Source organism: Chrysochloris asiatica, unplaced genomic scaffold (assembly GCF_000296735.1).
Source record: "Chrysochloris asiatica unplaced genomic scaffold, ChrAsi1.0 scaffold00014, whole genome shotgun sequence".
In the NCBI taxonomy this organism is placed as follows: Eukaryota; Metazoa; Chordata; class Mammalia; order Afrosoricida; family Chrysochloridae; genus Chrysochloris; species Chrysochloris asiatica.
The window spans coordinates 5,485,638-5,507,142 of record NW_006408532.1 but is presented as its reverse complement, the minus strand read 5'-3'; the positions used below and the strand labels follow the sequence as shown (position 1 = coordinate 5,507,142).

The window sequence follows — 21,505 nt, the reverse complement described above, 5'->3', positions numbered from 1 at the left end:
AATCTTTACAAAAAAAACCCCATGAGGTAAGGACTATTTTGTTACCCAGGAAACATAAGTACAGAGAAGTACCGGAACTTACTGCTAGTTAAGTGGCAGGACTGGAGGGTTCAAACCCTGGTCAGTCAATGCCAGGGCCTGGGCTCTTAACCATCCCTGAATATGGCCTCCTCAAAGACCGCAGGGGAAGACTGGAGGAGGAAATGCATGTGAAATGCTCTACTCAGGCCAGAACAAGCACAACCAAGGTTATTAGTTACTATTAATGTAAATCTAATGCACTAGTCATATATACCTACTTTATTTCTTAAAACAAACCAAAAATTGACTTAAATTTGTAAGAAAAAACAGTGCCATACTTTGAGAAGCCATGAGCCTCCACCGCTGGGAAGGTAATGCCTAGCTGTGGGTTCTAGACTAGAGGGAGTACAGAGCTCCTCCTCTCCGAGGGGTCTGACTTGCCTTCCCCTCCCACTCCAGCCCCAGCATATCTAATGGCAAGTAGGACCGCTGCAGCATGTTACCCATTACGCTTACCATGGGAGCCCTGAGCTGGAAAGAAAGGCAGCATTTGTTTCCGATCTGACTCCTGCATGTCTCGCCACTGACAAAAACAGTCTAATTTATGGGCAGCAATTCTCAGACAAGTGATATTTCACATGCTAAGAAATAACAGGCCCAAGCAGTACTGAGCATCTTTCCAGGGGCCAGAGAAACCCCCACCCATCCACCTTTGGTTCTGAACTCTCACAGCAGGGACTAGATTCCCAAATAGGTGAACTGCTTAGCCTAGGCCCTTCCCTGAGAAATGCTTCCACGCCACACACACAGGAAAGTCCCTGAAGTTGAAGGACAGTGCCTACCAGGCCGGACAGAGTAAACCAAGGGATCACTGATTATCCTGGAAACTCAGGACCCAGAGATGCTAGACACCGCTGGTCAATCACACTGAAGTGCTAAATCCTTGAGAGCAGAGGGTGGCCAAATCCTACCACCGCAAAGGCAGTCTAGTCTAAGGGGAGAGAGCAGGGGGAGAAAGCAAATGCCTATGATGGAAAGAAAGGAAGAGTTGTGTCCTGGTTCCATCCTTCCAGGGTCCTATAATAAATGTCTCTCTTAGCTTTTTTGGTTTCAGGTAGTTAAGAGTAGGTTTCCAAAAGGCCTTGACTAAGGCAATTTCCTAAATATTAAGTTCATACCAAGTTACAGGAAATCTAATCCTTAAATCACAGGTAGCTCATTCAGAAAAGGAAGGAGAAGCACCACTTATTCATTGATTGATTTCCTAACACATGCTAGGCATTGTTCTTAGTCAGGAATTCTGAATTGTTTGTGTGCCTTGTATCCTTCAGTCAGGTTCATAAAGTTTATGGGTTTTTCTCAAAGAAATGCTTTTAACTGCATAAAATCAAATTACACAGCAAACCAACTATAGAGGATTGTGTACCAGTCTTTTGTCAGTTCGTCGTCCTGTGGTGGTTTACATGTTGCTATGAGGCCAGTAACTATGCCAATGTTATTTCATATACCAGCAGAGACATCAGTGGTGGACTGGTTTTAGTAGAGCTCCTAGACTAAGAAACAGGACCTGGCAATTAACTTTTGAAAAAGCTGGCTAGTGAAAACCTTGTAAATATCAGTAGAACATTGTCTACTATCCTGCTGGAAGATGAACCCCTCAGGATGGAAGGCACTCAAAATACAACTGAAGTAGAGTTGACCATGGTGATAGGAATGGAGAAGAGCTTTCGAGACCTTCATTTGCTGATGGTGCCCAACTCAAAATAAGAAGAAACAGTTGCAAGCATCCATTAATAATCGAAACGTGGAATGTACAAAGTATGAATCTAGGAAAACTGAAAGTTGTCAAAAATGAAACAGAACAAATAAAGAGCAATATCCTAGGCATTAATAAGCTGAAATGGACCAGTATTGACCATTTTGAATCAGACAATCATATGGTTACCTATGCTGGGAATACCATATTCAAGAGGAAATGTGACATATCTGTCAAAAATAGCATTTAAAGAGCTATCATGAAGTACAAGGAGCTCTGGTAATGTAGTACTTACGAGTTGGGCTGCTAACCTCAAGGTAAGCAGTTCGTAATTACCAGTTGTTCCATGGGAGAAAGATGAGGCTTTCTGCTCCCATAAAGATTTACAGCCTCAGAAACCCTATGCAGTGTCGCTGTGAGTCAGAACTGATTCCACAGCACACCACAACCACCATGAAATACAATGCTGTCTGCAATAGCATTAGTATCTATATGCCCACAGGGAAGACTGAGAGTGTATGGGTCTGTAGGATAAGCACTGGAATGCAAACCACAAGGTCGGTGGTTCAAGCTCACCAGCTGCTCTACAAGAGAAAGATGAGGCTTTCTGTTCCTGTAAAGATTTACAGGCTTGGAAACCCTATACAGACAGGATCGATGAGTCAGTATTGACTTGACAATATTTAATAACAGTAAAAAGGAAGATCAGTTAATACAACTATTATTTAAATTTACACACTAACCACCAAAGCCAATGATGAAGAAATTGAAGAATTCTATCAACTTATTCATTCTGAAATTGATCAGCCATGCAATGAAAATACAGTGATAATTACTGGTGATTGGACTGTGAAGGCAGGAAACAAAGAGGAAAGCTCAGTAATTGCAAAACATGGCCTTGTTGATAGAAATTACATTGGAGATCACATGATGAGTAAGATGAACAATTTGTCCCTTGCAAATACCAATTTTCAACAACATAAAAGGTTACTATAGACATGGATCTCACCAGAATCAAATCGACTACATTTGTAGGAGGAGACAATGAAGAAGTGAAATAGCGTCAGCCAAAACAAGGCCAGGGACTGACTATGGAACAGACCCTGAATTCCTCATATGCAATTTCAAGCTGAAGTTAAAATTAAAACAACTCTCCAAGAGCCACAACAATAAGAACTTGAATATATCACGCTTAAATTTAGACACCTGGAGCTCTGGTAGTGTAATGGTTACAAATCGGGCTGCAAACCTTAAGGTCAGTAGTTCGAAACTATCAGCTGCTCTGCAGGAGAAAGATAAGGCTTTCTGCTCCCGTAAAGATTTACAGCCTCAGAAACCCTGCACAGGGTTGCTATGGGTTGGAACCAACTCAATGTTGTTGGAACCAACAACAACAAATTTAGACACCATCTCAAGAATACATTTGATACATTAGACACTAATGACCAAACAGGAAATGAGTTTTAGATGACATTAAGAGCATCATACAAGAAAGAAAAGACCATAATGGATGTCAGAGGAGACTCTGCTGAAACTTGCTCTAGAGCTAGAGAAGCTAAAACAACTAGAAGATATGAGGAAATAAAAGAGATGAGCTAATAATTTCAAAAGGCAGCTCAAGAAGACAAAGTTAATAGTATAATGAAATGTACAGAGACCTGGAGTTAGAAAACTAAAAGGGAAGAACACACTTAGCATTTCTCAAGCTGAAAGACCTGAAGAAAAAAAATCAAGCCTCAATTTGTAATATTGAAGAATTCCTATGGGCAAAATATTTAATGATGAAGAAAGTATCAAAAGAAAATGAAAAATTCCACAAAGATAATGTTCTCCATCCTACTTTGGTGAGGAGTCATATAAGGTGCAAGTATTGGTCTCTTCTTCATGTGCTGAAGAGAGAAAAGTGATAAAAACTGAAGATGCTTGGAATCAACTAGTACAGTGGACCAACTGAACATGTGAAGATCAGTCACCACAATGCTGAGACCAGAAGAACTAGATGGTGCCCAGATACCACTGCCAACTGCTCTGAAAGGGATCACATTAGAAGGACCCTGATACAGTGGGACAAAATATGGAACAAAACTCAGAATTATTTAAAAAAAAAAAAAAAAAAAAAGGCCCTTGCTTATGGGTTAGAAAGAGACTGGAGGAATCTGAGACCCTTCAGGTCTTAAATGGGTTCATGGCCTAATTTTCAGCTAAGCAGTAGATATGAATATAAGAGGGACAACAACACTAGTAAGGTATACTCACTATGGAATAGTCAATCATTCAGGATCAAAAGGGCAACATTTACCTATGGACAAAGTGGAAAAAGAATGGGAAAGTGGGTGGAATGGAAATAAGAACCACAGGGAGGAAATGGGATAACTAGAAAGGATTGCAATCATTGGAATGAAACAAACTATACAATTCATTAAATGTAAAACTGATGATCTTCTCTGTAAACCTTCACTCAATTCACAATAAAAACTTTCAAAAAAAAAAAAAAAAGAAGGACTAGAGTCACAGTACCAAAAAAATTGGTCAATGTTCAACCATTTAAAGAGGTAGCACATAATCAAGAATTGATGGTACTGAAGAAGTAGAAGTACAAGCCGCACTGAAGACACTGACAAAAAAACAAGGCTTCAGGAATTGATAGAATACAAATTAAAATGCTTCAACACACTGATGCAGAGCTGAAAACACTCATTCGTCTATACCAAGAAATTTAGAAGATAGCTACGTGGACAACCAATTGGAAGAAATCCATAGTTGTGTCCATTCCAAAGAAAGGTGACCCAGTTGGAATGCAGATCATCTAACATCATTAGTATCACATGCAAGTAAAATTTTGCTGAAGATAATTCAAAAACTATTGCAGCAATACGTCTTGCAGGAAGATGCCAGAAATTCAAGCTGCATTCAGAAGAGGGCGTCAGACGGATCTTGACTAAAGGCAGATAATACTAGAAAGATGTTTGTTTATATTTTATTGACCTATGCAATGAATACTTTCAATTGCGTGGATCATACAAAGTATTGATTAACATTGTGAAGAATGGGTATTCCAGAACACTTAATTGTGCTCATAAGGAAACTTTACATACACTAAGAGGCACTCATTAAAAGAGAACAAGGGGATACTGAATGCTTTAAAATCAGGAACACTCTGTACCAGGGTTGTAGTCTTTCAACACACATATTCAATCTGTATGCTGAGCAAATAATCTGAGAAACTATTATACGAAGAAGAGCATGGTATCAGTATTGGAGGAAGACTCATTGTGAGTGTGATAAGCTGATGACACTTCTGATATGTAGATGACACCTGCAAATAGCAGATGACACAATCGTGCTTGCTGGAAGTGAAGAGGAATTACTTATTGATGAAAGTCAAATAGGGCCTGCACCTTAATGAAAGAAAACATAAATCCTTACAACTGGACCAATAAATAACATCATGATGAATGGAGAAAAGATTGAAGTTGTCAAAGACTTCATTTTGCTTGGCTCTACACACAACAGTCATGGAAGCAGCTGTCAAGAAATCAAATGACATACTGCATTAAGAAATCTGCTGCGCATGACATCTTTAAAGTGTTGAAAAGCAAAGCCGTCAGTTTGAAGACTAAGGTATGCCTAACCAAGTCATGGTATTTTCAATCTTTTTTTAAGTAAAAGGTGGGCAAAAGATGGAGCTATCCTGAGTATGTGCAGAAGTACGGGGGTGTGAAAGGGCATATGAGAGGCCAGCATGCCAGGAGCAAAGTCTAATAGGTTTCTCCTGCCACCCTGTCCTAGCCCTATTTCGTTTTTGTTAAGTGCCACTGAGTTGATTTGGACTCATAGCGATGCTGTATAGGGCTTCCATGGATCAGCCAGTAAGTTTGAACTACCAATCTTGCAGTTAGAAATCAAGTACTTATTCTACAGCACCACACCAGGACTCTTCAGTCCTCTATTCATCTATATTACCACCGACAGTAGGAACACATCAGAAAATAAGGCAGGCAGAATTCCTCATGAAGCTGTTTTAACTGATAGTTCAAACACTACTACATAGCAATAACATCTTGCCTGTATTCATTCCCTCATCCATTAAGCAGACTTTGTAAAACTTTCCTCAAGACCTGCTCCGTGCAGAGAATCAAACCAAATCTTAAGGAGCTCAAACCAGTCTGATCACCTCACCAACATCATCCCTATAATTTATTAAGCACCACTCTGTACCCAGTTCTAAGAGTCTCACATACAAAACAAAAACAACCCTAAAATAAAGGTTTCTTGTTTGTTGGTTTAGAGATAAATTCATCTGTAACATGGGGGACACACAATTAAAACACTTAAACACATTGGCAATGCCTACACCGCACTAGGAGTCATGGTATGGTGCTATAGGATAAGTACAGGATGGCTGACCACAGTTCAAATCCACCAGCTCCTTCTGGGCAGGCTGCTATAAGTCGAAGCCAACTGGATGGCACACACGACAACAACACTATTCTTGATAAGGAGATAATCTGGCATAAATGCTAAGAGCATAGGTTTGGGGTCCTCACCATCTTTACTGGTTTGTGCAAATTAATCTATACCTCACCCAAAACCCCATTCTTTCCGCTCTCCCTCTGCCTCTGTCACTTCTCTCTCTCTCTCTCTCTCTCTCTCTCTCTCTCTCTCACTCACACACACACACACACAGTCTGCTAATGCCTCCTCAGAAACCAAAACACTGTAGGAGAAAAAAACAATTCTCATGATGTAACTTCTAAAGAATGTGGCAGTTGTATCAGAACCACAGAACAATCCCACATCTCTTTTTCTGCTTATGACAGAATTGGTCTTGTGTGTGTGGGCTCCTGAAGAGGGAAAGGAAAATCCCATATGCAACATTGGTTTCCTTCCAAACTTTCAAAATTCTACTTCAACATTCAGGTTCAGGAAACCAAGAAAATAACATGAGACAGTCTGATGCAGGCCACTGTTGGGAAGGAAGAACAATCATTTTTTCCTAAGCTTATGGGGGTTATTTCAAAGAAAATACACAAATGCTCAATTACAAGAGAGTGATTTCTTCCAAATGTTTCACACAAGTATGAAAATGGATCCCAAACACATTTTAGAGCCCGCTTCCTCAGTGTGGGGATCTGCTGTTCTCAGTAGACTGGGCTGCACTTTGCTCCTCCTCTTTTCTGTGTCTTGAACAGAAGCTGTGACAAAGACAAACAGGAAAGAAATACAGCCCCTACCCCGAACCCCTCCACCCACTGTGCAGTGTACTTCATGAGCAATAAGTGTACATACACACACACATACACAAACACAGACTTTCTGAACCATAGCCACAGCATGGTGGAGTGTGTGTGGCGGGGGGGGTCGTTCCCCACCACAACCATCACCCTAGGGTTAAACCACCTGCCAGCAGCTCAAGAAGGCCCCCTTGGCAGTAGTTAATCTTATAGTCCAGGAACAGAGGACCCTAAGACCATCAAGAGAGAAGAGCATGAGCGGAATGTGGGACCCTATCCAGAAAAGCAGCAACACCAGAGATGAAGGCAAAGATGAGGACATGGAAATATAGAGCAGCTGAGGACGCTAGACTCATGGAAAGAGAAAGACTCTGTGCTGGCAGCCAAGAGGCAGGCTTACAGAAAGTACCCTTTGTTTATTTAAATGATTATATTTCTGAGTGTTTTTGTGTACAGTTCCCTCCAAAAAAAAAAAAAAGGAATAGAAGCAAATACTGTTGAATGATGATGCACAGAGGAGATTGTAATCATTGCAATGAAATGATGAATGTAAACTGATGTTCTCCCATGTAAACTATCACTCAATTCACAATAAAAACTTATAAAGAAAAAAAGAAGGCACCCTCTATGAGGACAGCAGTGTTGTTATGTCTACCTCTTCCTGACCTTCCCCAAATCTCTTTTCCCGGCAAGCAGCAGTGTCTAGCAGCCTTCAAAGAGAGACCCTGGCCACAGCAGCACAGGTCAGGCATGAAATGCCATCACTTACTGCACCATTTACCAGCTCCCTCCTAGCTTCATTCACACCACCCCTCCAGATGCTTACCATTCACTGTGTCCAAAATGTCACATGTAACAGTACTTCTGTGGAGGCGAGATCAGCAAAGCTTGAGAGAAAGGGCTGGTCTTGAGACAGATTTAAGGCTATCCACATGGAATACAGGAAAAGTGATAAAAGCTCTAAATTGAGCGAACAAAGAAAAGGGAAAAGAAGCACCTTCTTGGGAAAAGGATGCAACCTCTGGTTATGAAGCTGGAAGAGGGACCACACACAAGGACCAGCTAGAACAGCCCATCCTCCACACAAACACTTGTAACCAAACAGTCCCCACTTCCCAACAAAGGCAGCAGAAAATAGGTGAAGGATCGAAGAAACCCCTCACCTGTAGCCACTACCTGGTGAATGAAACTTGATTTTTTCCATAGGGTGAGGGGAAGATTTTACGGAAAGGGAAAGGGAACCTGGGGTCACTTGTGAGGAAGGCCTTAAAGGAGCTTCAGTAAGGAAATGGAGTAACAAAGAAGATAAGGAAATGAGGGTGGTCTATCTGGCACATCCTAGACACCCATGAAAGCCCTGGGAGCATCCTCATGGGGATCCCTGCCAGTCTGGAAGTCTGGGTAGGGACACTTCACTCAATGTATTAGGGATCACAGTGGGCAGATCAAGGATTCAATGCCCTTACTCCCTCTCCCCATCTCTCAACAGGCACTTAATAAACTCATCTTTATCAAGGTCCAGTGAGCATTTGTTTTGAGAAAACGCAGGCAAAGTTATCTGGAATCTGAAGAAAAAGGATGATGACTATCAGCAAGTATAGCCTCCCATTGGAACACAACATATCTCATCACCTCCATTAGTGTGCGCCAAGTCACCACCATCTCTTGTCTACATCTCTGATGACCTCCTTTCTAAGCAGTGTCCTCCTTGTGCTCTTGCCACTTTATTAAGTATTCTTGACACAAAATGATACTTTTAAAACATAAACCATACAGGTGAGCTATATGAATATTATATTCTGGATGAACTACAACCCAGGTGAGCTATGGCCCAGGTGAGCTACAACCTCGGGTGAGCTACAGAGGTCCCAGGTGAACTACAACTTGGAAGAAGCCCCGATACCCAAGCAAAAGAATTGTTGTTGTTGTTGTTGTTAAGTGCCATCGAGTCGGTTACGACCCATAGTGACCCTGAACAAGGTTTCCGAGGCTGTAAATCTTTACAGGAGCAGATAGCCTCATCTTTCTCCCACGGAACCACTGGTATTTTCGAACTGCTGACCTTGTGGTTCATAGCCCGATTCGTAACCACTATGCTACCAGATAGGAGTCCTGGTGTGGCATTATGGGCTAATGCGTCAGACTGCAAAGTCGTTTGATATGCAAGGTCGGTGGTTCAAGCTCACCAGCTGCTCCTTGGAAACCCTATACAGGATCACTATGGGTCGGAATCGACTTGATGGCACTTAACAACAACACTGAGATGTGCCACAGATGGTAGCAAAAGATTTATGGAAGCATATTCAAAATTTCTCATCTCACCCTATCCAAAGAATCAGCGACACTAGAGATGGAAGCAGAGATGAGGACATGAAAAAATAGAGCTGCTGAGGACTCTAGACTCATGAAAAGAGAAAGGTTGTGTGATGGTGGCCAGGTGTTGGCAGCCAGGAGGCAGGCTTACAGAATGTGCCCTTTAAATTATTATATATTCCTGAGTGGTTTTATATACATCCTCACACACACACACACACACACACACACACAAAGAGGAAACAGAAGCAAAAATACTGTTAAATGATAATGCACGGAGATTATAATAATTGTAATGAAACAATGAGTGTAAAACCAATGTTCTCTCACATGTAAAGTATCACTCAATTCACAATGAAAACTTAAAAAAAAAAAATCTCCCACCTCAAGACAGAGACTGGATCCCAATGAAGGGTTTGGAATGGGAGGTGGGAAGGGTGTGTGCTACTGTTACACTGAAACTGTGAATTATATAACTGTTCAAACAAACAAGTAAAAAGAACAATCTATGATGGCTATGGGGATGGAGGGGAGGAAAATTATTCATGGACTAGAGGGCAGACATGTACTGATATAGGTGACAGGGCAGACAATATACAAGAGGGAGGTTAGCAGAGGAAAGAAGAAAGATAGCAAGAGACACAGGGAGAATAGAAATAGTTAAGCAAACAGAGATAAATGCTGTTAACTGTTGATACATGGAGGGGACTGCAAACATGTACTAAAGCAAAGTACATGATTTGTTCAATGTAAAACTGATGATCTGCTCTGTGAACCTTCACTCAATTCAAAATAGAAAGTTCAAAAAAAAAAAAAAACCACCACCCCATATATCAAAACTTCATAGGCCTATATGCTACAAAGGGTGCATTTTACGATATATAAAGGAAGACAGACTACATTCCAGATCTCTCTCTCTCCCTAAAGGGAAGTTAAGAGAAAGACCTCGAAAGATAAGAGAAGATGATGTAGAAAGTGTAAAGAGTAGAAAGAATTCCATCCACAGCTTCAGATACTATAAAGCCATTCTGAATGGGAAGTGAGAATAGGCATTGGGATCTGGTGGCTGGAGTGTCCTGCGTGCACTGTCAGGGAAAACCTGTGGGAATGAGAAGTTCCTGCTGGCAGGAATACTCTCCAGAAAACGGGAGGGCAGCAGATGAAGGGTGAGGTTTTCCAGGAGAGACTTAGGAGAGAGTCCTAAGAAGGAAGATCTGACAAAGCAAGTGCCAGAGAAGATGGCACAGGGCTCTGTGTTTGCACCTTCCTCTGCAACTGAAGGAAGGCAGAGAATGGTGGCCAGTACTCAGAAGTAACCTCAGTGAGGGCAGCACTTGGGAGCACTCTTGCCTTCTGGGGGTCTGGAGCCTTCTCTCCATAGGAGTACCAGCTAGCCCTTTCAGCAACACCTGGAGGACTTGAGCAAGTCTCTAGGACAACACATTTTACTCTACAGGTACATAAAGCAGAATCGCAAAAAGCAGACCACTCATTTCATCCACTGAGGCTCTCATATGATCATCTGGTTTCCTCCTTGACAAGATACTGGTGAAGCTGGTGATGCTAAGAATAGGGGTACCCTTTATCTCCATCTGAGTTTTCCATCTTATGTTGCAAAGTTCTGCTTCTCCTAGTCCCTTTGCCCAGCTGTTTCTGTTGCCCATCGGTCTGTTGCTTTGGATCTGTTGCTTCATCTGCCTCATGAGGAACACAGACATGTGTCATGACTCAAGGCTCACTGGCATTCCTCTGAGTCTTGCCCCTACCACATGTTACCATGCTGTCATCTGCCTTGGGAATGCCTCTATCCACAGCTCAGAGCTTCCCCTCCCTTTTCTAATCTGAGTACACTCTGTTTGAAGAAAGGGAATGGAAGACGTGCTGTATTTGTACCTTTGGGTATCTGCATACTGATTGGGGTTAAAAGACCTAAACTTGAGCTAAAATGATAAAATTCTTATATAGGTATAAATTGCTGTGATTTGGGATTGGGCGGTGATTTCTTAAGATATGAAAGCAAAAGAGTAAAGGACTTGAGCAGACATTTCTCCAAAGAAGTTATACCATTTGGTCAGGAAGCACATAAAAAGATGCCAACAATAATCATTGTTAAGTGTCTTCAAGTTGGTTCCAATTCACAGTGACACTGTATAGGGTTTCCAAGGCTGTAAATTTTTATGGAAGCAGAAAGTCTCATCATTCTTCAATGGAGTGGCTGGTGGATTCAAACTGCTGACTTGTGGTTAGCAGCCCAACATGTACCAGATTAGGCCACCAGTGCCCCTTCATTAATCATTAGGAAAATACAAATAGAAATCAGTGAGATACCACAACACACTCAATAGAATGGCTATAAAACACAGAGCTATCATATAATTCAGCAATTCTACTCTTTAGGTATTGGACTCCTGGAGTGGCACTGTTGAATTAGCACTGGACTGAGAATCCTAAAGTAGTCCATTCAAACCCACCAGCTGCTCCTAGGAAACCCTATACGGGGTTTGTATGAGCTATGAGTCAGAAGCGAATCAACAGCACTTGACAACAACACTCCTAGGTACACACCCAATGAAATTTAAGACATATGTCCACACAAAACTTGTACACAAATTTCCACCCCAGTATTAGTCATAGGTGCAAACAACCCAAATATCCATCAGCTAATGGATGGATAAACAACATGTGGGTCTATCTATAAAACGGCTCCGTCACAAAAAGGGAATCCATGCTGCAACATGAATAAACCTTGAAAATGTGCTAAATGAAAGAATCAAGATATAATGGGTCATCTATGTATAGTGTATTATTCCATTTATAAGAAATATTAAAGAGAGGCAAATTCACAGAAATGAAAAAATAGATTAGTGGTTGTTGCCAGGGGCCAGAGAGAGGAGGGGATGATGTTATAAAAATGTTCTGGAATTAGATAGTAGAGATAGTTGCACAACCTTGTGAATACACTTAAAACCACGGAATGTATAAAAGGATGAAACGTTATAATCTGTAAGTTACAGCTCAACAGAAAATAAAAAGAGTCAAGGTCCAGAACAGGACAGAAAAGGGTAAGAGGAGGGACTATTACAGAGAGGAGGAGAATAAAAGTCAACAGGTAAAGTAAGAGGGACCCTGGGATAGAAGAGGCACATTACGGGGATACATGGATGAAATGTGAAAAAAAGTCTCCAGTGCAGTATTGCACCTATGTTAATTTTCCTGTTCATCTGATCATTATACTATGGTTATACAAGCTATTAACAATCAGGGAAATTGAGTGGAAGGCATTTGTGAAAAAACTCTGTGTTATTTTTGCAATTTTTCTATAAGCCTAAAATTATTTCAAAAGAAAACGATTATTCCAAAAAAATTTTTTATATCTACACCTCACATCTCATCTATTCTCTCCACATACTTTTCACAACCAGGCCTGAAAACAAGATGCCTGGCTTTTCCCATGCAAAACCAATACTTGAGAGCTACAGCTCTGGAGTACTGATTCAGGAACTGTTAGCCTCTTATGTGTGGGAACACTGTGGATAACACTGGAATCCTGGTATGGCACTGTAGGGTAAGAACTGGACTGATAACTGCAAGGTCAATGTTTCAGACCCACCAGCCACTCGTTGGAACTGACTCAACAGCCCTTAAACAACAGCAACATGGATAACACTGCAAAAATTGGTCATTTTGAAATACTTAATTGTGCTCATGTGGAACCTGTGCATAGACCAAGAGGCAGTCGATCAAACAGAACAAGGGAACACTGAATGGTTTAAAATCAGGAAAGGTGTATGCCAGGGTTATAACTTTTCACTATATTTATTCAATCTGTATACTAAGCAAGTAATTAAATAAGCTGGACTACATGAAGAAGTATGTGACCTTGAAGGAAAGCTCATTAACAACCTGTGATATACAGACGATAGAACCTTGCTAACTTAAAGTGAAAAGGACTTAAAATACTTAACTGATAAAAATGAAAGGCCACAGCCTTTGTTTTGTGGGTTACACCTCAATGTAAAGATAGCAAAAAAATCTCACAACTGGGCCAATAAGCAACATCATGACAAATGGAGAAAATATTGAAGTTATCAAAGATTTTGTTTTACTTGGATCCACTATCAACGCCTATGTAAGCAGCAGTCAAGAAATCAAATGACATATTTCATTGGAAAATCTGCTGCAAACAACCTCCATAAACCTGATGAAAGTGTTCAATAGCAAAGATGTCACTTTGAGGACTAAGGTACGCCTGACCCAAACCGTGGTATTTTCAATCACCACAATGCATAGAAAAGCTGGACAATGAATAAGGAAGACCACAAGAAAAAACTAATGTATTGAAATTAAGATGTTTGCAAAGAATACTGATTATACCATGACCTGCCAGAAAAGAACAAAATTGTCTTGAAGATGTACAGCCAGAATGCTTAGAAGTAAGGATGGCAAGACTCATCTCACATACTTTGGACATGTTGTCAGAACCATGGTGAAGGACACCACGCTTGGTAGGTCAGTGAAAAAGAGGATGACCTCAATGAGATGAGTTGACACTGTGACTACAACAAACGGCTCATACATAGCAAAGACTGAGAAGATGGTGTAGGAACAGGCAGTGTTTTATTCTGTTGTACATGGGATCACTGGAACCAACTTAGTAGCACCTAACAACAATAGTAATGTATGGGATAACTATATACCATCTAGGTGTCCTGGTGTAGTGCTGTAGGATAAATACTCGACTGCAAGGTCAGTTTGAACTGCAAGGTTGGTGATTCAAACTCACCGAATACTCCTTGAAATCTCTATACAGAGTCACTGTGAGTTGGAACTGACTCAATGGCACCTAACAACAACAACAAAGTGGATGCAGGCAAGAGACAGTTCAATGTAAGCAGCTGGGGGTCTCTCCTCTCTCTCTCTCCTAGTCCAGGCAGAGGTCAGAGGAATTACTGAACTGACTAGTGAGCCTGGTGTGGTGCTGTAATGGCACAAGAGCCTACTAACAAAAGAGGCAAAAAATGCCCTAGAAATAAACTTTAAAAGAAATGTACAATAATCATTTGAAGAAAATTAAATTTTACTATGACACAGAAAAGAAAATTGGAATCAAAGAAGAGGCATTTCGCTTTCCTGAAAAAGGAGACAATACTGAAAAGACATGAGTTCTCCTTCAATTAATTTATAAATAAAACACAAGTTCACTTCATATCCTACGGGGATGCATACTGTAACTTGACAAATTGATTCAAATGTTTTATCTGGAATAATAATTAGAAATATCTAAGATGCTTTGAACAAGTAGTATAGTGAAAAGAGACTTGAACTGCCAGGAAACCTCAGTCAGCACATGAATGTGCTGCTGGCGCAGAGAAAGGAGCAGATCAACAGAAAAGAGCAGTTGGAAGGCAATCTCCAGTATATGTAAGCATTAACGTATGGCCAAGATGGTCTTTCAGACAGCGGGGAAGAAGGGATGATACAACAAGTGTTGATCAGTTTGCTGGGTAGGAGGAAAAAATTTGTTTTTAAAAATCTTATCCAATATCATATGAAATAAATTTTTTGAAGGATTAAGGATTTAAACAACCACCACCACCAAAAAAAAAAAAAAAAAATCATAAAAACAGAGGAAACACAGATCACTATTTTTCTAATGTTGCAGTGAATTAATCTCTATAAAGGTGATACAGAAAGACAAGAAAACATGACAGATTTAGCTACATTAAACACTAAATGCTGGTAAAGTAGAGGGTCAGCAAACAAAGAGGAATACCCTCAACAGGGACTACTGGTATGGCGCTGTGGGTTAATGCATTGGACTGCAAAGTCAGTTTGAACCACAAGGTCGGCTGTTTAAGCTCACCAGAGGCTCCTCAGAAACCCCATACAGGGTCACTATGGGTTGGAGCCAACTCAACAACACCTAACAACAACAACAACCTTCAACAAGATGAACTGACAGTGGCTATAACAATGGACTCAAGCACAGGAAGAATTGTGAGGATGGCGCATGAGCAGGCAGTGTTTCCTTCTGTTGTTGGAACTGACTCCATGGCACCTAACAATAACAACAATCATTAAAAGTGCTGTCTAGGAAAAGTCCTCATGAAAGAGCTGAAAGACAAACAACAAAGTAGTGAAACGGTGTTGGTGATATCACAGACAGATGATGAATATCCTTAATATGAAAAGAATTTCTTTAGGAGCTCCGGCACTTGACAGATATGCAACCTTGGGTGGAGGGGTTTGTTTTAAGCCCCAGCATTCTCATCTGTTAAGAGAGATGCTAATGCCAATCCCTTTCTCACAGGGCTACTGTGAGAATTAAATAAGATGTTGTTTGGAAAGCACTGAGCTCAGGTTCTGAACGCAGCATAGAAATCATCCCATGGACAACTAGACTGTACGTTCCAGGATGGTCACTGCCTGCTACACTGTCTTAATGTAAAGACAAGACAAACACAACTGGAAAGTAACATACATGTATTTCAGTACAAGCAATTAGAGGATATCCAATCAACTGGATATTTATCAGTGGGTTATTCAAGAAGAGGCAGTTCAATATCTATTAACAGAGATGGCCACAAGCATTCAATCTCATTCAGGTGCTCAACAAATATTTACTGAAACGTTAGCGTGTGCCAGGTACTGTTGTAGGTGCTGTAAAGGAGAACACCAGAAATCCCCTTCTGCGGTATATTCTAGTGGGAGAAGCAAATAATAAGTCATTCAATAGAATATATAGTGTACCTGCTGATAAATGATAAAAGGGGGAAAAATAAAGCAGGAAAAGAGGAAAGGTAGTGTGGAAGGAGACGGATTACAGCTCTAAGGGAGGGAGATCCCTGATAAATCCACATAAGTGACACTTCAACATGGTTTTAAATATCTGTACATACATTTGAGCACACATAAAAGTAGAGAACAGTAAAACTGTTAATATCATTGCCTCTTAAAGATATCCCTACAGTATTTTACTTTCTACTTCCTATACAAGGAGCTTTGTTAATGTAGAGGTTACAAATCGGGCTGCGAACCACAAGGTCAGCAGTTTGAAACTACCAGCTGTTCCGTGGTAGAAGGATGAGACTTTCTACTCCCGTAAAGGTTTATAGCCTCAGAAACCCTGTACAGGGTCGTTATAAGTCGGAACCGACTCCACGGCACATAACCACCACCACCACTTTCTATACACCTCAATATTTCTCTCTTTTAAAATAAATATAGAATATATTTATGATTAACTAAGTATTTAGCGTAGAAAACTGAAAACGAACTGCCACAGATAGGCACTTCAAATGAGTCAGGTATTGAAGACCCTCTCCAGTTTCCTGACCTGCAGGTTGGGTGCCTGATGAGTGGTGCTGCAGCACCACCTTGTGGCCAGTTTCCTGACTGCTTCAATTCATTTCTTAAAAATGTCAAGGAAGCAAGAGACAAGATGCAGAAGATTTTTAAAAAACAATCCAGTTGCTAGATAATCAATTCAAACTTTTGGCAGCCCTATGTTTCAGTTTTCAAAGGTTGTGATGTTTTGGAAGTAGATCTTCAGAGCTTTCTTCTGAGGTGCCTCTGAGTAGGCTCCAACCACCAACCTTTTGGTTAGTGCCAAGAGCTTAATTATTAGCAGTTTATAAAAACATGTTTGCCCTATGGACAGGGACTGGAAGGGAATAAGAGCAAACATAACCCAGAATTTGATTTTGTGGGGTGGCCATGGACAATTTTCTTAGCTTGGATTCTCAATCACAGATGTGTAATTAAGTTTCATTCCTTACTTTTAACTACACAATGGGAGTGCTTAGGGAACAAGGTCCCAGGTGTCTGGTTGCAGAAAGCACCTAAGCCTCAAATGGTTAGTCATCATCTGAACATGTGCAGAGATCACTGACATAAATGCCTCCTCACTTAGACGAGACTGAAGCACATCCCCTGGGTGAGGGACAAGTGACTTCAATCATACTAAGGACTCTGCCTGGAATGCCCTACCCCTCTATTCTAAGTCTCCTCTGACTACAGCCCAGGTCGAGTGCTATCTGTCTGCTATCTATCTGAGCACTCATCACTCTGACAAAGAATCACTGCTTTCTCTGTGGCAGCGGGCTCCATCAGTGGGCTTCATGTCTTCCTTGTTCACCATCAGAGGGGGACGGGAGGAAATCAAAGACGCCTGACTTTGAGTCTTGGCTCTGTTCAGGCAAGTGTGCCTATGCTTCAGTTTCCCTCTGTAGAGTGAGGATAATAATACTGCGCCCACTTCATGTGGCTGCTATGAGAATTGGTTAATAGTACAGCTGCCACTAAGATGCACTGGTGGGTGCCAGGCACTTGTCTAACATGTTATAAGTTCCTCAGCTGAAGCCATCTCTCTAAACTAAGAGTTGATCACAGTGCCCAGCACAGGGTAAGGGATCAAATATTTTATCATCTCCCCAGTTCCCAGCACATTAGTCAGCGTAGTTTGCTGTGTTCTCAATAAAAATTAATGACCTACTCTCACAGCCTTATATGGAAGAGAGAGTGTCAAGTTCAGACACTTTCCATTTATATCCCCAGCTGTCTGGTTCTGCTTCCAATAAAAGGCTCAAAGTCTACACAAAAGGACCTAAAGAAGAGAAGGCAGCTCTAGCAGATGCAGGACTCTGGAAGGAGCAGTGCTACTAACATTGCACAGTACTGCTGGAAGGGAGACGGCAATACCCTAGGCTGGCTGGCTGGTCAAGTGCCCTGCAGGCTGCCACCCCAGAAGAGGCCTCTGTTAAAAGTGAGGGAGCCTTGTCTTAACCACCCTTCTAGCCATGACCCCTCCCCAGGTTCCCTGTAAGCCAACCTCAAACACATCCTGCCAGTGGCTTCTAGCAATATTTCCTGGAGCAATCACTCCATTTGAAGGTCATGTTCTATCCTTCCTTTCCACCTCTCTCAAGTGGTCAGGGTGGCGGCCCTCAGAGGGAAGGGTTAATAGACAAAGTACTGATAAAAGCTGGGTCTACAGGAAGAAGGGCTTAGAAGCACTCAACCCACCCATGCATGTTCTGAGCTTCAAGTGTGCAAGCCTTCTGCCAGTCTCTCCCCCATGCAGTCTCTTGCAAATGGGGCCATTGAACATTCATTCAGCCCAGCAAAGAACTAGAACAGGTGTCAAAACATCACTGGGCCACACGCATCCTACTCTCACCACCAGGCTTCAATAGGGGCTGGTTCTGCTCCCTGAAGCCCTCACCTCTCCACTTCTCCTGGCTCCTTCTTGCTCTTTTCCAGTCTCATATTTAATGCCACTTCCTCAGGAAGGCACTCATCTTGTCACTTGTCTGTCTGTCTTCCTCTCTGGACTGTGTGCTATGACTACACTCTTGGTCAGGGTCACACAGTCGACTTCAGGAAGTATGCCTGTGGCTCCCATGGCTGAAAGTCTCCTCAGAACAGTCCATCTCACATGTTTACCCTCTCTGACTAAGGTTATAATGGGGCTGGAGCCCTCACTTCATCAAGCAGGACCTACGTTTGCTGTTTTCTATGTTTGGGTTCAAGAATGAGAGGTTCAGAATGGGAGGATGCCAGACATTAACACAACTAGCAGCCTAAAGCTTCATACTACAAAATGGAAAGCTAATCCCCTTATTTAAACAATAACATTTATAGAGACAATCTCAAAAGAAATAGACAGGGGGTTTGTGAAGGGCTAGTAATGCTCTGTTTATTCATCTGAATACTGATTGCATGGGTGTCTTTGTGAAAATATATCAAACTGTACAATGTGATTTGTGCCATTTTCTATATGTATCTTATATTTCAATAAAGCATTTCTTTTAAATCTTCTAAAAAAAGAAATAGGAAGATGTAGCTACTTACCTGGAATGTTACTTGATATTTTATTGTTTTTCATTTATATTTGGTTGGACTTCCTTTTAAACTACAAAAGTAGCATAATAAGCCAAATTCAGGGTTGTTGTTGTTAAATGCCATCTTCCAATTTATAGCAACCCTGTCTACCATTTTGGAGGGACAGCTGATAGACTTAAACCACCGACCTTGTAGTTAGCAATCTAGTGATTATCCTACAGCATCACACCACGACTCCCAAGAGAGGGGTACAAACAAAAAGTTTTAAGTCCCCTTTTCACTTACCTAAACTAATTACCATGAGGCATAATCATTGTATTCTTCCAAGTCTGCCATGCCACATAAACTCATATAACAAAAAAACGAAGAGCACCAGTATGAGAGATTAGGCTCATACCCTCAAATGCCTGTAGAGCCTGTTACCAGTGAGACCACAAGTGGGACCTTCGGCTTCCTGCACTGCTTAAATCTTTCCATGGGAACTTTTGTAAAGCAGTGAACTGGCCACATAAAGCATCTGGGAAGGGGTGAGACAGGGCTCCTTGGGCAAGGTAGGAGAGTTGCTAAGAGTTCGGGTTTTAGAACCTTGGTCCCTTCCCAAGAAGTTCTGGTAGCACTGTGGATTAGGCAATGGTCTGCTACTCACAAGATTGGCAACTCAAACCCCCAGCGACTCAGTGTGAGAAAGACCACCCAGGGCCTACCATTGATTGGTTGGTAGAATATAAACCAGCACCTCTCTGTGCTTCAAATTCCTCACCTGAAAAAAGGCGTTAATAACTGGTAGTGTAATGGTTACGAGTCGGGCTGTTAATCTCAAGGCCAGTAGTTCAAAACTACCAGCCATTCCATGGGGAAAGATGAGGCTTTCTGCTCCCGTAAAGACTTACAGCCTCGGAAACCCTATACGGGGTTGCTAGGAGTCGGAACCTACTCCACGGTACATAACCACCACCACCTTATAAGGTTATTGTGAGAAGCTGTTGTTGTAAAGTGCTAAGAAGTCGGCCCTGTCTCATAGCAACCCTGTATAGGATTTCCAAGGAGTGACTAGTGTATTTGAACTGTCAACCTCTCGGTTTAACAGTCCAGTGCTTATCCAACAGCACCACACCAAGACTCCATTGTGAAAAGTAAGAAAGAGAAACGAACATGAAATGTTTAGTATAGTGCCTGGCACACTGACACACAGTATGATCAGCTACTGTGGGCCCCCAGTTAGCAGTTCCTGCTGGGGACATCACTCTGCAATCTGATGCCTTTGAATACCATGGACTTCCTCATATCAACACACACAGAGCTAAGCTGAAGACTGTCACCACTGTCACTGAAGTGCACAGACAGAAACTGTTGGATTAGTGTATGTTCTGCTGAGTATATTCTCAACAACAAAAAAATAGATTAAGAAATATGTGCATTTCTTAATGTGGGTTAACGCGCTGGACTGAAAAGTAGGTTTGAACTGCAAGGTCAGTGGCTCAAGCTCATCAGCCGCATCTCAGAAACTCTATACAGGGTCACTATGAGTCAGAACTGACTCAATGACACTTAACAATAGCAATAATACACCCCTAAGAAACCCTGGGAGCATAACAGTTAAGCACTCAGCTGCTAATGAAAAGGTTAGCAGTTTATAGTAGTTCAAGTACAACCTGCCACTCCACAGGGGAAGGAATTAGCAATCTGTTCCCACAGAGATTACAACCTAAAAAACCCTATGGGCTTTCAGGACAGGTGAGGAATCTGTTCAGGGAATCTCAGATGACTTCATTTAGCTCCCCAGTGCCTATGCTGAAGAACCGGGTTTTCAGTGTTGAAGAAGCTCTCATTGGAAGGCCTATTTCTTATCACAGGTTCACATATTCTTTTTTTGTTGTTAATTTCCTTGGTAAATGATGGCTAATAATTATGAAGATCTCTGCCCTTCCATCGTGTATTGCACGAAGGCTGCAAAGCTAAAACAGGCAAGTCCTGGGTAAGAAAGCTTTAATTTATCTTTTATCACTTAATTTAGCTTTTATTTATCATTTATTTTTATTTTGGTAGCCATAGTCTTTATTTTCCTATTTTTATGACCACCAACTGTTTCCAGAGCCTGTCTTAAATGAGTGGACATGTTCAGTGGAACCATGGACATTGGATGCTTTTATTTTTTTTTCAAATCCCCTTTTGTACGTACATGTTATATTAAGTGAATGGTGAAACTTTGCTCTCATGGTTTAATGAAGAAGAGGGAGAAAGAAAGAATAACCCCGAACTTCTAGGTAGAGAATTCTTTCCCTTCGATATCAAAGGGCCCACAAATTAAAATGTTAACATTGAAGATGGCAGATTGGGT

The 21,505-nt window shown here is 41.4% G+C and overlaps 1 protein-coding gene across 2 annotated transcripts in view; it reads right to left on the bottom strand.

Annotated features, from left to right (window-relative positions):
* Positions 1 to 21,505, bottom strand: part of RALGPS1 (Ral GEF with PH domain and SH3 binding motif 1) — a 522,711-nt gene that overhangs the window by 433,329 nt on the left and 67,877 nt on the right. The window contains exons 2-3 of one of the 2 annotated variants that reach the window (XM_006834781.1): positions 20,117 to 20,125; positions 16,503 to 16,511 (exon numbers count right to left, since the gene is read on the bottom strand). The exons of the other annotated variant lie outside the window; for it this stretch is intronic. The gene's annotated coding sequence lies outside the window, so the exon portion shown is untranslated. The remainder of the gene's footprint in view (positions 1 to 16,502; positions 16,512 to 20,116; positions 20,126 to 21,505) is intronic. 2 annotated transcript variants of the gene reach the window in all.